At 41.7% G+C, this 14855-nt stretch overlaps 1 protein-coding gene across 6 annotated transcripts in view; it reads left to right on the top strand.

Moving 5' to 3' along the window:
• The window catches only part of KAT2B (lysine acetyltransferase 2B), a 942804-nt gene that overhangs the window by 242018 nt on the left and 685931 nt on the right, over positions 1-14855 (top strand). The window lies entirely within an intron of this gene.

Raw genomic sequence — 14855 nt, 5'->3', positions numbered from 1 at the left:
GGCGATATATACCATGTTTTGGTTGCCAGATCTTCGCCTGTGGTGGGAAGATTTGGGGGTGAGTTGGAAAAGTGAGAGCAGAAATCGCATGATAGGTGGTTTAGGAAAAGCAGTGTTTAAGGTTGGATTGCGTGTGAACTTGATTTATTTAATACGAATGAATAAAGCTAGGAGGCATATGGCATAGATGACTATGGGCCTCATTACGAGTCCGGCGGTAACCTGCCGGTGCGACCGCCAAGTTGCCGCCGGACTCGTAACACTTTTCCGGCGCCTTGCATTACAGGTCCCAGCGGCTCGGGATATAATGCGCCGGAAAATGTTGTAGGACTCCACGGGAAAGAGGAAAACGGAAGCACTGGCACCGTTGCTTCCGTGAAAACTCTGCGGGTGGTTGCCGTTGTGTCCGGCAGGTCAGACCTGTCGGGCGCAACAGCCCCCGCCAACAGAGTTGTAGTGTGGTGGTCCAGAAAGGGTGCCGGTACAGTGCGATCAGCACCCTTATTTCCAGACTGCCACACTTGTAGGGAGGCCCCATGTCTTTAGAGGTATATTCTAAATGGCAGATATTTTACTACCATTTATGTGTACTCGGAGAGAGAATGGTGTTTAAGCGAATGCTGATGCTGTCCAAAGTTGCTTGGAGCCCAGCTAAATTGGATGTACTTGTATATCCCAAATCTGCCCACCAGATAGAAACACGTGGGATTGTCAAGGAACATGCTGTCTATGCCTCTGACTGTACATAAAAGAAGAATGAGGGGCGGCAGGGTTAGGAGAAGAGGCAAAATGACCGGTCGAACCAGACTGCTGAACTTGCATGGCCAAAGTCCCATGTTGGTCGATCCAAGTATATTTGTAAGCCTGAAGTGAGCATGAGATTCTATTTGCAAGCTCTATGATTCCTAAATTCTGAGTACACTCATCTGCCTTTCCTGAATGCCTCTCTCCCTGTATCTCCCCCTCCGTGTACAGCAGTTACCCCCTTGCTTTACAAGTGACAGCACCAAAACCCTCAATGCGTCCTTCATAAGCAAAGGTAGAGCAATTTACACAAGAAGTAGCATTTGAATGAGTTGTAGGAGTGTAAATGTACAGCTTGTGTGAGTCGCAAGGATGATACTACACAATTTTGTGTCCGTTTGTTATTATGAGCATTTTCCTGTACTGCATACAGCTATTTGTGTTGTCAAACTATCAACCACACAGGAAGCAGTGCTAGTTTATTTATTTCAAACATGTGTTATGTTTTGTTATGCTGTATTTATAAAGCGCTACGTTCACCATTTACCAGGCTTCTTGGAGGTGTCGGCTACCATGTAGGTAAGGGGCTGTTTCTCCAGTGGTGGGCTGCCATCAGGCTGCGCTACATTTCCAGCACCCTGTAATATCACATGAGTATGTTTTGGGATCAGGGGTGGTCGGGCTTTGAATTTCGTAATTAGTACTGTGAGAGTACACATATTAATCATAGGAGCTGAAACCTTTAGCAAGAAAAAAAGATTACATATCCGAATAACACAAGTTTGCCATTATAAAGTAAGACCTAAATTAAATAGGATTTATTTTAAATTAGAAGGCAAATATGCTGAATGTCAAGATGGGAAATATAGATATGCCAAAAGAATGTCATTTTAATTATCATGTGCATATATATATATTACATTTTGCAAATATTTAACGTTTATGTATCCATCTATATAACAAATGGAACATTTAGAGTAATCAAGGAATACAACTGAAATCCCATAGTGAATAATTTTACATCTAAAGGTTACCACAGCCATATGGCATAGCCTGAAATGGTCTAAGATAGTGATCATAGATACAAATGGAAGAGGAGCATTTGGTGAAGCTTCACACTGAAATAAAAAATATATTAACATAAATTACCGGGAATGGGAGACATAGGCAACCACGCTCACAGGCTGACATCTTTCTGCTTGGGGATTAAGTCAATGGACGTAATTCCATTTGGGTAACCTGGGGTTTATCCAGGTAATCCCCTGCTACCAGTTCTTGTGTGATCCTTTGATGAAAACATGGCAACCCACTTCCCTCCCTCTGGCAATATAGCAAGAAGGAAAGATGGTGGCCGTGACACCCTGATTCATTGTGAATATGTGTGCGTTCTGGAGTGCGTGGCATGTAATCAACAGCGTAGACAGTGATTGGGAGTGGAGGCAAACGCAGCAGGAGGGCAATTGTGCATCTGCACATGTACGGCCATTGCCTGAGGTGGTGGAGGATCTATGGTAATGAAGTTACATAGGGTGGAGGCAGGACATGGAGCAGCTGTGCAGACTGCACTGGTGGCACACAGGTGCTGCTTGAGTGATGCTTGATAGCACTACTGTATGGAAAACAAAGGTGTGAAAAGAAGAGGCAAGATCTGAACAAAAAATGTAATTAAAGACTGAGGTTGGTGTGACTAGTGTGAGATATGGCGCTAAATCCACAGAGCTTCTAGGAAGCTGAAGAAGATATGGAAGATTAAGACCATTTACTGCCCAGAAACAAGGAAGGGAGTGGGTGATTTCACAACTCTCCCCATAATGCAGCAGCCGGTGCACCAGCAATGGGGTACATTTATTTAGCAAATTTAAGAAGGCGTCAGAATCAGCAGTGGACCTACTGCCAAGATCCAGCCACAACCGAGGTGAGGCAACTGCAAGACAACTAGCCCAAGCATGAATGTAGTCTGCCTCGGGACACGGACGGAGAAGCTTCGGTTGGGCAGCTGAACCTCTATGCAAGATCCCATGGAGTGCGCTGATCCCAAGACTTGGAAAATTGCACTGAGAGTAGCACCTGAGCAGGGCTGCAGTGGTTAGAGCAGAGGTGCCGAGTCCGGTGTGCGATAGCGCCTCTGCCATTGAACCCTGTTAAGGAGGTGCAAGAGATTAAAAGCATTGCTGGACCCCTTTAACCCCTTTGCGCTTCTCCACGGGAACAATAGACAGTACCATATTGCAAAGAGCTGTGCTGTGTGTGTAGAGGTTGTGTGGCAGAGACCAACAGATTCAGGGTTCCCTGAAGTGGTGGGCTAGCAGGGGAGTGGAAAAGGCTGCACTCACTCAGATTCCAGAAGTGACGAGCAGAAGACCACCCATGGCAAACTGAAAGCACATAGTGGTGCAACTCACCTAGTAATACAGTGAGGGAAAAAAAGGCATGGGGGCATCCTGCTGAATTAGTCAGTGAAGAGGCCCTTTCCTCCCCACCCCGTTGGCAAATGCTGGTGCCGAGGAAGGGACGACGATAAAGATGGTACAAAATTAAAAATAGTAGCTGCTTGGGCCTATCAAAAGACAAGATCTGGTCAAAGAAACAGATTGAAAGAAAGGACTTGGCAGTTGAGGCTTGGTTTATTTTATTTATTTATTACATTTTTTGATAGTGCCCAGGACCCGGAAGTATCACGGCGGTAGATTACATTGATTACCACAAATGAAAGAAAGAGAAGCAAAAAAGAAGAAAAGGGGCAACATAGTAGGTTACCGGATCGAATGCCAAGCACAGTCTAGGTTCAACATTGATTAAGAATGATTGGCACTTAGATTGAATCTGTAACTCGTTCATGACCAGTGCTTCAACGGGGGCAGCGGATGGAATTATTCAGGTCTCAACGTGGGTCACCCAAAAGGGAAGAAAAAGGAAAAAATGATGCCAGATCGACCTCTATTAAAGATCTGCTACAGACTTCCAACGGCTTAACTACGGCTTAACTAGGAAACACGACTACCTCTCACGGGCTGATGGAATCATCTTGTCTGGCCCTTGGTGAAACATGGGCTAGTTTAGGGGTGAAACCAGCAGAAATATCTGACATTGCATATATGTTGCTATGTTGTTGTCATCAAAGTACAAACAAGTTCTGGCTGAATCGATCTCTAAACTCACTGAATCCATTCAGTCTGTGGAGAAATGGATGAATGAGGTGGAAGATCCAGTCTGTAAACAAGAATATGAATAATTGCTTTGGTGCGATGGGTCCAGATACTCAAGGAACATCACTAAGCACAAGTAAAAAAAAAAAAAAATATGGCCCCTTTTGGATTCATGGTATGGACCAAATTGTACCTTTTTTCGGTAGCTTTCCTCCTCGACCCTCCAGCAGCTGCTTCAAATGCAACCAATAACCGTGTTGCTCAAACAAAAGCAGAAGTAATATTATTGGGTCTTCCTTTTCAAGATGGCCTACTGGCTGCACAATCATAGCGATCATTTTTTTTCAAATTCGAAGCTGCAGTAAAAGTTAGGAATATTCCAGTGGAAGGCCAGGCCTTCTCACCACCCTTCCTTGCAATATGACTGGTCAGGTGATGTATTGTTGCAGTTTAATGTTTCAAATGAGTTGTACAGCCACATGATGACTGATGTCCAATTACTTGACGAATTAGTGCGTTCTATGCCATTCGTTTGATTGACATTGTATGTTAAATATACTGGTATTGAGATCACCGTTCTAGTGGAACTTTGCACCCTTCTCTTTGTGATGCTACCATACTATTATATATCTATATTGGATGTTATTATTTTATTTTAGTTTATTTTGGGTATTTATTGTAGTGCCACCTAGCTTCAGGAAGTAACGAAGCAATGGCGTGACAGGCATACATTAGATGTCGCAAGAAGATTGGAACATTCCTTACAACACAGCATTCATAACCATATATCACGTAGTGTAATAATAGTTAACATATACAGTTAGTGGGGAACATGTACAATGCTGAAAAGGGGATCAGGGGCATAGTAGGGGGAAGGCTGTATAGGGTGGTCAACAGGACAGTTACTGGGATGGGTAGGCCTGGGGAAGTGTATCTCCCAGGGTGTGAAGGAGGTGTTTCTTGAAGAAGAGGGTCTTCATTTCTTTTGTAAATTGCATAAGGGTGGGGGAGAGTGATGTCGATGGGTGTGAGGTTCCACAGTTTGGGGGAAAAGATAAAGAATGCGTACTGTGCTGCTCTAGTCTTGGCAAGCCATGACTTCTGTTAATGGGCTGATTGTCAGAGATGGTGATCTTGTCTGCTAGGTAGGATGAGGTGTGCATGGCGTCAGCTGCATAGCGGATATGTCCCATTAATTATAAATGTTGGTGCCATGCTTTGACATGGATGTGGCATTTATCAAAGTAATTTTAGTGAAATCAGGTGAGTTGGTTGCCTATTTATACTATGAGCAGATGGTACCTGTGTCTCATTTTATGTAAACCATTATACAATTATCCTCACCTTGATGACATGTTTGTGGAGCTTGTCTGTTTTGTAGAAATGTTGAAGGCCTTCTGTTTCTAACTTCTCTGTCAGCTGTTTATGATTATGCCAGGTCGCATGTTTCATTGATTTGGTAAATGTCTATAGCGTGCTAACATCAGTGGGGTTTCTGGGCGCTGGACTTGTACTTCTTAGGTGAAGTAATAGGTTTTCAATTGTGATCAGTGCAGCATCAAGGAATCAATATAGCACAGTGATGAAAGGAGAGAGTTCCAGGTTTTAGCCGACTGAACGGAGAAATATCTACCTCTTTTGGAATGAAATTGAAAAGGAAAACTGCATAGAAGAATTGGCTTGCGCCTTGGAGATCGTTGGCTGGCACATACAGAATAATGCTAGAGGAGCGATGGGCCTGGGCCATATAATGTATCTGTTTAAATGCTAAGCATGCTATTTTGAATGTCACGCCTAAACCATAGATGAGAAGAACAGAGCATTTTTCACCCTTTGAAGTTTTGCAGTGATAGACTAAGGAAGGTCCACATGAAAGGGATTACTATAATCAGGTCTAGCATTGATGACAGAACCTACCACACATTCCTTTTTTTAACTTTAAAGTGCATACATAGTGTGGCGAGTCAGAAGAAACACACCGACTCTCTGAGGACATGATAAACAGTATTTTTTTTAAAGTAACACTATAAAGCCTAACTTTCCCTATTCTATCTGTGGTCCCCACCTATGTTACTGACTAAGATGCTCGTTGTTCAGTCGTGAACGTTCAAAGAACTATGTCTGCTGTCCAAAATTACTCTAACTGACCCTACCACTATAAAAACTAACTCAGGTCAGGAGAGTTACTCCCTTCTCCTGAGGGTACTTCTGCAACCAGTCTGTAGGATTCTCTTTAATGCACAATCTGAAAATAGTCTCTCATGACTTCTTGGACCAGTCTCTTTAGTTTTTTAAATGGGCTATTGAATTTTCCCACCTCTTTGGGAATCCTGTTCAGGGATCTATTATAAGATCTATACTCATGGTTGTTTGTCTCTGCGTATTCTTGGAAGGTATTATTGCTCTAGTAGGGTGTCGCTCCTGGGCAATTATAGTTCAGCTCGTTTTGGTCTACTTGACTTTGTATGTGGGTTACTCGTCTAGTTCCTCTAAACTCTGGCTCATATCTTTCTCTCTGTTTGGTATTATTTTCTCCTTGTACAGAATATCGAGTTACTGTCTCCCTTTCCCAGGGTATTATTATCCACTGTTCATCCCTCTCATTCAGATTTTCATTCATTCTTTCTCAAGTATCACAATATTTTGAGTTCATTTGTTTCCAGTTTAGCTCTGTATCATAGCTTCTACTGAGACGAGTTGCTTGTGCAGTATAACGATCCCCCAGGGCCTCCTGTGCGTTCCTTTCTCCCTGTTATCTTCGTTCTTGAAGTAGAACATCTTCAGGCGCCTTGTTCCTCAGGGACCTTCTCACTGGTCATAGACTGCTGTTGCATTCTGTTCACTGGCGTTTTCTCTCCTCACATTCTGTTTGTTTCCTCGTGGTGTCCCGGTGTGTAACCGGACATTATGTGACTGATTATTGTCGGTAATATCGGCGATGATTTGTGGACCAGCTGTCCACCACAGATCCTCCTTCGTGGTCTCACCACCACCTTCCTCCTGTCCTGTTGGTTTCTCGCACTTTGGGTTCACCGTAGCTCTGGAGTCCTGCTCTGCGATATTGAGCGGGTTTGAAACTCGCGGGCTTCCTGGTTTCTGTCTTATCCAGGTGTTGCTCAGATTAGGGGCTTTCCAGGCCTGCGTATGCGTCCCTCTCTCTTCTCTCGAGTATACATTACCGGCAAGGCTACTGCCAAACTTATAATGAAGCCCATTGTCTCCAATTTATACACTGAGCCCAAAAAGATTTCTGACTTGATGTTTCATTGTCTCCATTATCCGATAATGTGTACACATTCTACGGCCAAGTACATTCAGAGTTTCTAATGAATGTAATCTACATTTTAGAAATGTGCCTCTTCTTGACCTATTAGGAAAATACAGAATGAACTGTTGCAAATCTTGGAATCTGGGAAGGAATTTAAAGTAGTCCAATGAAAACCTCTTAGTTGCCAATATATCTCTGCTCTTAGTCTAATCCCAGATCATCACTATTATCATACCCAATAGTCGGTCCTTCTTCATACTAAAATAAATGTAACATATGATTTCATTTGCTCTCCTAAAATTTTTTTGCTCATTCATATCATTTGCCATAGCTTGCATCAGAACCTCACTAATCTTATGTTTTTCAGTGTTCACCATAACTTTCAGATGCAAGGCATAAAATAATCGGTGTCGCATAGCAATTTTCTATGCAATTCTGTTGGTTTGCTAATCAAATGGATACTTGTGTAGCAAAGTTAGCTATTTAAGGTGCCCTCAATATAGGCACAGCTCGCCTTACATTCCTCTCTTACCCTCAGTGCTCTCTTCACCCTCTTTTCTCTGTTCACTTCAAGTGCTAATGGCGAGAAAGTGCAGAAGTAATGGTCTCTTCCACTCTTGAGTGCCAAAGGCATGTGTGGGAGTGCTAGGCAGGAATTTCTTTTTCAAATAATTGCAATCCAGAAGTAATCAGGATGATACTTTTATTAAGCTTTCTATATCCTGTCTGCCAAAAAAGATGTATGTGTCAACTTTATGTTTCTTTAAAAGATAGTCGTGCAATGCCATTCCTAAAATGTAAGTGGTTACATAATGCATAATTACAGTATTGATAATGTAAAACACTGCATCATCTCCATGATTTACAGTCATGTTTAGGTTAGTGTATCTAAATATCATAGTGTCAACTATATTTCATTTTGTTGGGAAAGATGCATCATATTGACAAGTGAACACTTTTGAAAATGTACATGATCAATTGCTTTTGATGACCAACATCTGCAGATCTACTGCAATACCAAACACTGTAGTTAGCCTCCAGAGCTCTCGTGTTGCTTTATGCCTAGGATTGTATTATATATTCCCACCTGTGGGAGACAACTGGCCAAACTGTTTGAGCCTTTTTTATCATAGCTATTTGTGTCCTTTCATGCAGCTAACCTTTTACATTTTACAGACTCATCTATGGCTTGCAAAGTATTTTCGCCCGCTCGCATAGCTGAGTAGATTATTTGAAGGGCGAGTTGCATCTACAAGAGAAGTTTGAAACTTATTTAACATTTACTTTGTTTGCAGTAAATAGCAAATAAAAGTTTCATTGTGCATGGCTGGCCTCTGGGGGGCAGCAGTGTGCCAAACATAAAGTGGGTTTGTAGTAAAATGCACCATTTGACAGAAATCACATTTTAAATTGGTTGTCCTCCGTTCTTATGGGTCGAGTGCATTTCTCTTAGGCTGAATAGGTAAACTAATTTACCCGACCTTTAGGTCTAGCTGAAATTTAAGGGATTGGCAGGGCCTGGCTCCGCTCACTAATGTCTTATTTCAGGGGTACTCATAACTGCTGTAATGTTGCTCATTTCATGTCTTGGGTACAAATAACGTCTCGTGACATTAACAATATTAGTACAAAATTGCTAATCAAATGGGTCTGTTTGCTAATCAAAAAACATTTAATTAGCAAACTCTGCTAATCAGTTTTCAAAAACTAAGTTATGCCTTGAGATACATACCTGTGTGAGCGCAGTGTGCAGTTTTGGAGGCGACTCTGCAGCATTTCGAGAGACTTTGGTGCAGACTTTCCAGTCCGAGTATTTCATTTATTTCTACTGAAGGTGGTGGGACTCATCTTCAAATACTGCGCTCACTGTGGTAAGCGTGCGGTGTGCGTGCAGTGTGCGCAGTGTGCAGTTTTGCAGTTCTGCGAGTCAGGATTGTTGAGCTGTCACAGTAAAACCCTGTCTTTATCTTTCTTTGAGGCCACGGATATTGGCATCTGTCCATGTAAGAGGTGAGCCTTGTGGAAAACTATTGTCTGCGAAAGGTCAGCGATTTTCAGCAGCTGTTACTGTTATCTTTTTGCTCCCTTGCTTTATTGTTCTCTTTTGCACTTAGTCTATGTACAACTTAAAAAGTGGGAGAAGGATGGCTCTGACACCGGCTGTGAATCTCGCCCCGATTTCAAATCAAAATATGTTGCTTGCAGTTAGTCTCCCTTTGCTGCTTTCTCTGGGAGAGGGCCAATCGGGTCATAATTAATCACACATTGTCGGCAAGGATCTCTCTTTTCAAGCAGGTTCTCAAAAAAAGCCTACAGCTTGTCAATCGATGGGAAAGATTTCTGCTTTTTTTCCTGTGACATCGGCCATATTTTCAAAGGTTTTTTCTTTCTCCCAAGAAATGTATGATCCCCCTACCGCAGCTCGCCCATATCTGAAAAATTACCCTTACATACTTGCTTCTGATACGACACAGCCTATATGTCTAGCTAATTCACCCCCAAGTCTGACTGTTGTGCCAGGAACTGCCTCTAGCATGTTGCCCTCCCCACTGGATTTGCCCTCGATGGCCCCTCTGAATGGTGATTCATCTTCCTCATCTTATACATCTACTTTGGCGCAGGTGCCTGCGTGTAGATTATCAACAATGCTAAGGCATATGATCTTAAGCTGGACGCTGGTCAATCGGACATATTAACGGAGACCAACCAAGTCCTTTGTGTATTGTTTTCCTTTTATGAAGGGATTAAGGCTCAAACCAAGATCCATTCAGTATTGCTTAATTCACTCCTTTTTAAATTAGAAAATGTGAGGGCCCACAGTAATCTAAATGCTTTTTGGAAACGTCCAAAAAGACTGTATTTAAAATCCGCAATGGGAGATTTGGCTGAATTTTGGCCGTTCGAAAATTCCGAACGGCCGAAAAGGTGGACTAATTCGGTGGCAAGGGATGCCGGGGCTGCAGGGGTGTCCTCTGCGCCCTTGTTCACTATACTGTGAGTGGGCGTTGCGTTGGGGTCCCCCGCAGCCGTTCCCGTAAAAAGTAAAAAAAAAAAAGGAAAGGACCCTGGTGGCTCTGGTTCCAGATCATGGAAGAGGCGTCGCAGGGACACAGCAAGTTGACGGCACACAGCGAAGTGTGCCGACTCAATGTAAGTAGGTGGGTGGGTGGGGGCAAGGGCAAAGTCTGAAACGTTCAGGGGAGAGAAGACCGAAAGTTATTTTCGAAAAAATAATTTTCAATCTTTTCTCCCTCGAACTTTTCAGGCACAGTCTTCCAAACCAAATCCGGATTTTTTTATCTAACCAGCAACAACATCTTGCAACATCGGAGAAAGCCAATGCAAACAATAAGGATGATTGTATTCATGTAACACCAGTAATTCCACATACAAGGTCAAATGTTAATCATATTGTCACTAAAACAACATTAAGAGAAGACAATCATTTACGGGCCTCTTCAGTTGAGGAAGTCGTAGCCATTAATGTTGGGTTTCCTCTTTTCCTCCCTGTGGTTAGTTTATCTGTGATAGCGGAATCTGTAACCCTGGTACCTCTGCCCTCTCAAAAATTTATTAATCCTGGAAAATTATTTACAGGTTGCTATGGTGCAGAATGCAACCGCTTCCAAGGTTGATAACTTACAGCTGCATCCAGATAACATTTTTTTTTAAAAATCAGAAAATGGGACGGTAAACAAATTCGGAAAACCAAAAACATGTTAATAAGCAATTTAAATAAACAAGCCACTAGCAAATGTATTAACTCTTTTCTGAAGCGGCCATTGGTCAAAGCGGCCTTGGGAACGATGCTTACAGGGCTCATATTATTGGAAATAAGTTTATCAATGCTGTCGATCCTGCCGTGTTGGAGGCTGATAGTGCTGTTATAAATGAGATACCTCCATCTAATGTTGAGATGGGGGTTCATTGTGTTGTTGTAAAGGAGATTTCTCCATCCAACGTTGCAATCCATATAGGACCTCAGCAGATGCAGCTAGACTTGGCTCCACGACCACAAGCTCGAATTCCAACTATCCAGTAGCAAATATGAATCAGGTGAAAGCCTTCATCAATAATAATATAACCCTCCCAATTTCATGTAGACACCCTTTTCTTGGGCCTCCTAATTCTAGAAAGGGAGCTGCCCCTGACTCGATTAGGACCCTCCTCGTACTTCAGAGAAATGTTATGCAGGGTAATTATAGCCACGTTAACAGTATTGATTGGCAAATGAGAGGGGAGAAGCCTCTGAAACATCAAAATCAGATTTATAGCGTTTTTAAAGGGATCAAAGAGTAAGGATTCCCCAAATGTCATCCATGAGTTACGCCTTCCAGTTGGCCCCGATATGATTCGAAACAAGGTGCCGTAGGGTGCTAATCGCCTGATAAATGGTCATAAAGGTGATCTGGTTTTTAAAGTGCTATTAGAAAGTGTATTACCCGAGAATAAACAGGTGGTGTTGAACCGCTATAATGTTTTGCATCTCCTAAATTTGATCCCGAATCTTAGGGCTATCGCTTCCGGAGACATAGATAGGATTGATTGTATTGATCACTTTAGAACTGATCGGGTTGTCATTCAATTTCGATCTAAGATGATATTAGACATTATTATGAATGAATTGCATATTCTACGTGCAATTTGCTTTGATTTAACACCCTATTCGGATAAGGGTTTCATTGAAGGCAAAGTGAACGATGGGAACCAATGTGCACCCCAGCCCAATGATTTAGTTCTCCTTGGACTCTGGTAAGGGTCAGGATCGGGTGATTCAAGTCTTTAAGAACAACTCGATTCCTGTTGAACCAACAAGGGACTAGTTGTGGAACTCTGGCGCTCTTTGCGCGGGTAATCGAGACCGAGCCCTTCCAATCCGTCCTAACATTAGTCCTGGTTCTCTGATAATTGTCTCTTGGTATACCCATGGCGATATTCACTAATCCTATAGTAGGCCGATTCTTGAAGAGGCATTACATTGTATCCCTTTAAGAAATATGGGTCATCAAAGTACCGGTTTTGGATGGCTATGTTTCTAATTTTCAGCCTGCCAAAAAAGGCCATCAAAGTTGTGCATCTGGCGGTCTATTGACATTAGTAAAATCCTATGGATCTCCTGAGAATTATTGAAAGTCTAAATTCTAGCTTCGGTATCTTGGCTACCCATACTACATCTATTACTGAGCATGTTTTGGACATCTTCATTTTTAATGTTTATTGGCATGCTGTTTTATGCAACTTAAAAGTTTTTATTGATCACATTTTAGGATGTGCAAACAATTAGCTTGATAAATGTGTCAGTGGTCAAATTTTCTTTTCTGGTGATGTAAACGCTATGTGTATGCTACCAGACGCCTTGCTGGGATTACCCCAGAAGATGCCTGGAAAAGAATATTTTGGACATGTGTGGTTAAAAACTCTAGGAGGTATGGGCCTTATTATGCTAAATGACTCTAGCCATGTGATATTCCGAGCAAGTTTACTTTGTACAACGACTCCTCTTATTCAACATTAGATTATATGTTAGTAACTGGAAAACTTTTTGAGAAATATAAGTATCTACACATATGTCCATCTTCATTTAGTGACCATTGTACTTTAACCGCTGAGTTTGAAACTGGAATACGTATGTGTACTGAGCCTGAGTGTTTTCCAAGTGGACTTTGTGTTAATGTCGCCGTTAATAGAGTCTCTTGGAATCCTGTCACGGTTGATCGTGTTAATGAAATTTCTGCCTCTTATTTAAGCTTTACTTTCCTTGAATGGCAGTATAATATACTTTCTGTGAATAATTATGATGGATTCATAGATGACCATATGCAACATAGTTTTCCAATCGTTAAAGTGTGATTGACCCATCCGAGAAAGAAACATGCACATCTCTTTGACCTTGCAGTTGCTACAAGAAGAAGAGAAATGAGATCCCAGATCCGAGCCACTGGTAGATCTACCCACGTGCCATTGAGTGAGAGAGGTAATCTTATAGGTGAAGCAGGCTTATAAAATGTGGCTACGGGGCAACCGTGCTCTTAGCAGCTAGCTGGGAGCTGAAAATATGCTGCAAGTTTTGCACAGTACAAATTCACAGGCATTCTGGGCACTAATAAATGATCCTGAGAATGCACTATTTGTAAATCAGCTGAATCCTGTATCTGAGCAGAACTGGGTGACCCATTACACAACCTTGTTCGCAGATTCGGTAGTACAAGGAACAAGTGAGCTTATCAATATTACCCTGAATCACAATGACTGGAAGCTAACTGTGAATTGTGACCAGATTGAAGAAATAATCAGGAATCTTAGCTCCTCTCGGGCTCCCGGGCCGAATTAATGATCTAATATATTGTTTAGGGAACCCAGGGGTGTGGGCAGCAATTCTATCTATCCTCTTTGAATTCATTGCATGTTCATATCGTTTTCCAAACTGCTTATGTCTTGCCTAAATAGAAAAAGGGCTCTTGGCAAGATCTGAAGAATTACCGTAGAATAGCTATATTGGATGCCAACAGCAAAGTCTTTGCGGCTTTGCTGTTGCAGCACCTTGAGAAGTGGCAGAATAAATCTGGCAGGATTAATAAATGGCAGACAGGTTTTCAAAAACATTAAGGAACATCGCTCAACGGTTTTATTTTGAAGTGTATTATAAGTCAGGCATGGTACAAAAAGTATATAATCAGTTTACTTGGCAACCATCAACCTTTTGGCCGCATTTGATGCAGTGGATCAGAGATTGTTGTCGGTAAAGTTAAAGAATTGGGGGATTCCTGAAGGTTTATTGTGCCTAATAATTGGATTTCAAGCTGAGACTAATGTGCAAATAAGGATGGAACAACATAGAACCTTGTCTCAAATGGTTGCAACTTTTAGAGGAGTTAGGCAGGGTTGTGATTTGGCACCTGCCTATTTAATCTTTATATGTCCGATATATGTGATTTTTTTATCACTGTTTGCGTTCGCCTCTGCAAAGATTAGTAGCATGAAAGCAACGTGGATAGCGTACGCAGATGGTTTTCTTTTATTTTGCTGTATGCAGCGAGGTTTGCAGCGTTTGATTAGAGCCTTCTCTGATTTTGCTATGGCTCACAGCTTCAGAATTAACCCTGGTAAAAACCAAAGTTATGCACTGCACAACCAGGAAGAAAATCCCAAAATGGCAATGGCATGTTGGACCAAATCCGATTTATTAGGTGGATGGCTTTATTTATCTGGGATTTCCAATCTTTGCACAATTGCAAACATATAAAATTAAGGAATGGTTGAAAACCTGCACGATTGCACTTTAGAACCAGCTCTGTAGAACTGACGCAAAATATGGTAAATTCACAATTGTTCCTATATAAAGGTTTTTTGTGGGAACATTTTATACAGTGTTGAGGTTTTGGCAACTTGGATTTTAGAATTTCTACCAATTTTAGAGGGTCTAATTTGAAGCTGCGTGCCAATTACCGTTATTTGATATTAACTTGGTTTATATTCACTAAAATCTTGGGCCTGTTGGAAATATTTATTTTTTTATTATAAAATGTTATCCCCAAAAAGAGATTCCTTATTTGTGGACCTGCGGGACATTTGTTCATATGAAAGTTGATAAATATGTAAATTAATTTTCAACATTTTGCGCTAGTCTACTCAGTGAAGTTTGTTTATCAGAATCTGATTTGGTAGCTAACCCAGGGAAAGTGAAGCAGGCAATATTT

The sequence above is a fragment of the Ambystoma mexicanum genome, chromosome 2q (genome assembly GCF_040938575.1).
Source record: "Ambystoma mexicanum isolate Mex_15411 chromosome 2q, UKY_AmexF1_1, whole genome shotgun sequence".
Taxonomy (NCBI): domain Eukaryota; kingdom Metazoa; phylum Chordata; class Amphibia; order Caudata; family Ambystomatidae; genus Ambystoma; species Ambystoma mexicanum.
The sequence above is the reverse complement of the archived record's forward strand: the minus strand, read 5'-3'. Positions and strand labels throughout refer to the sequence as shown.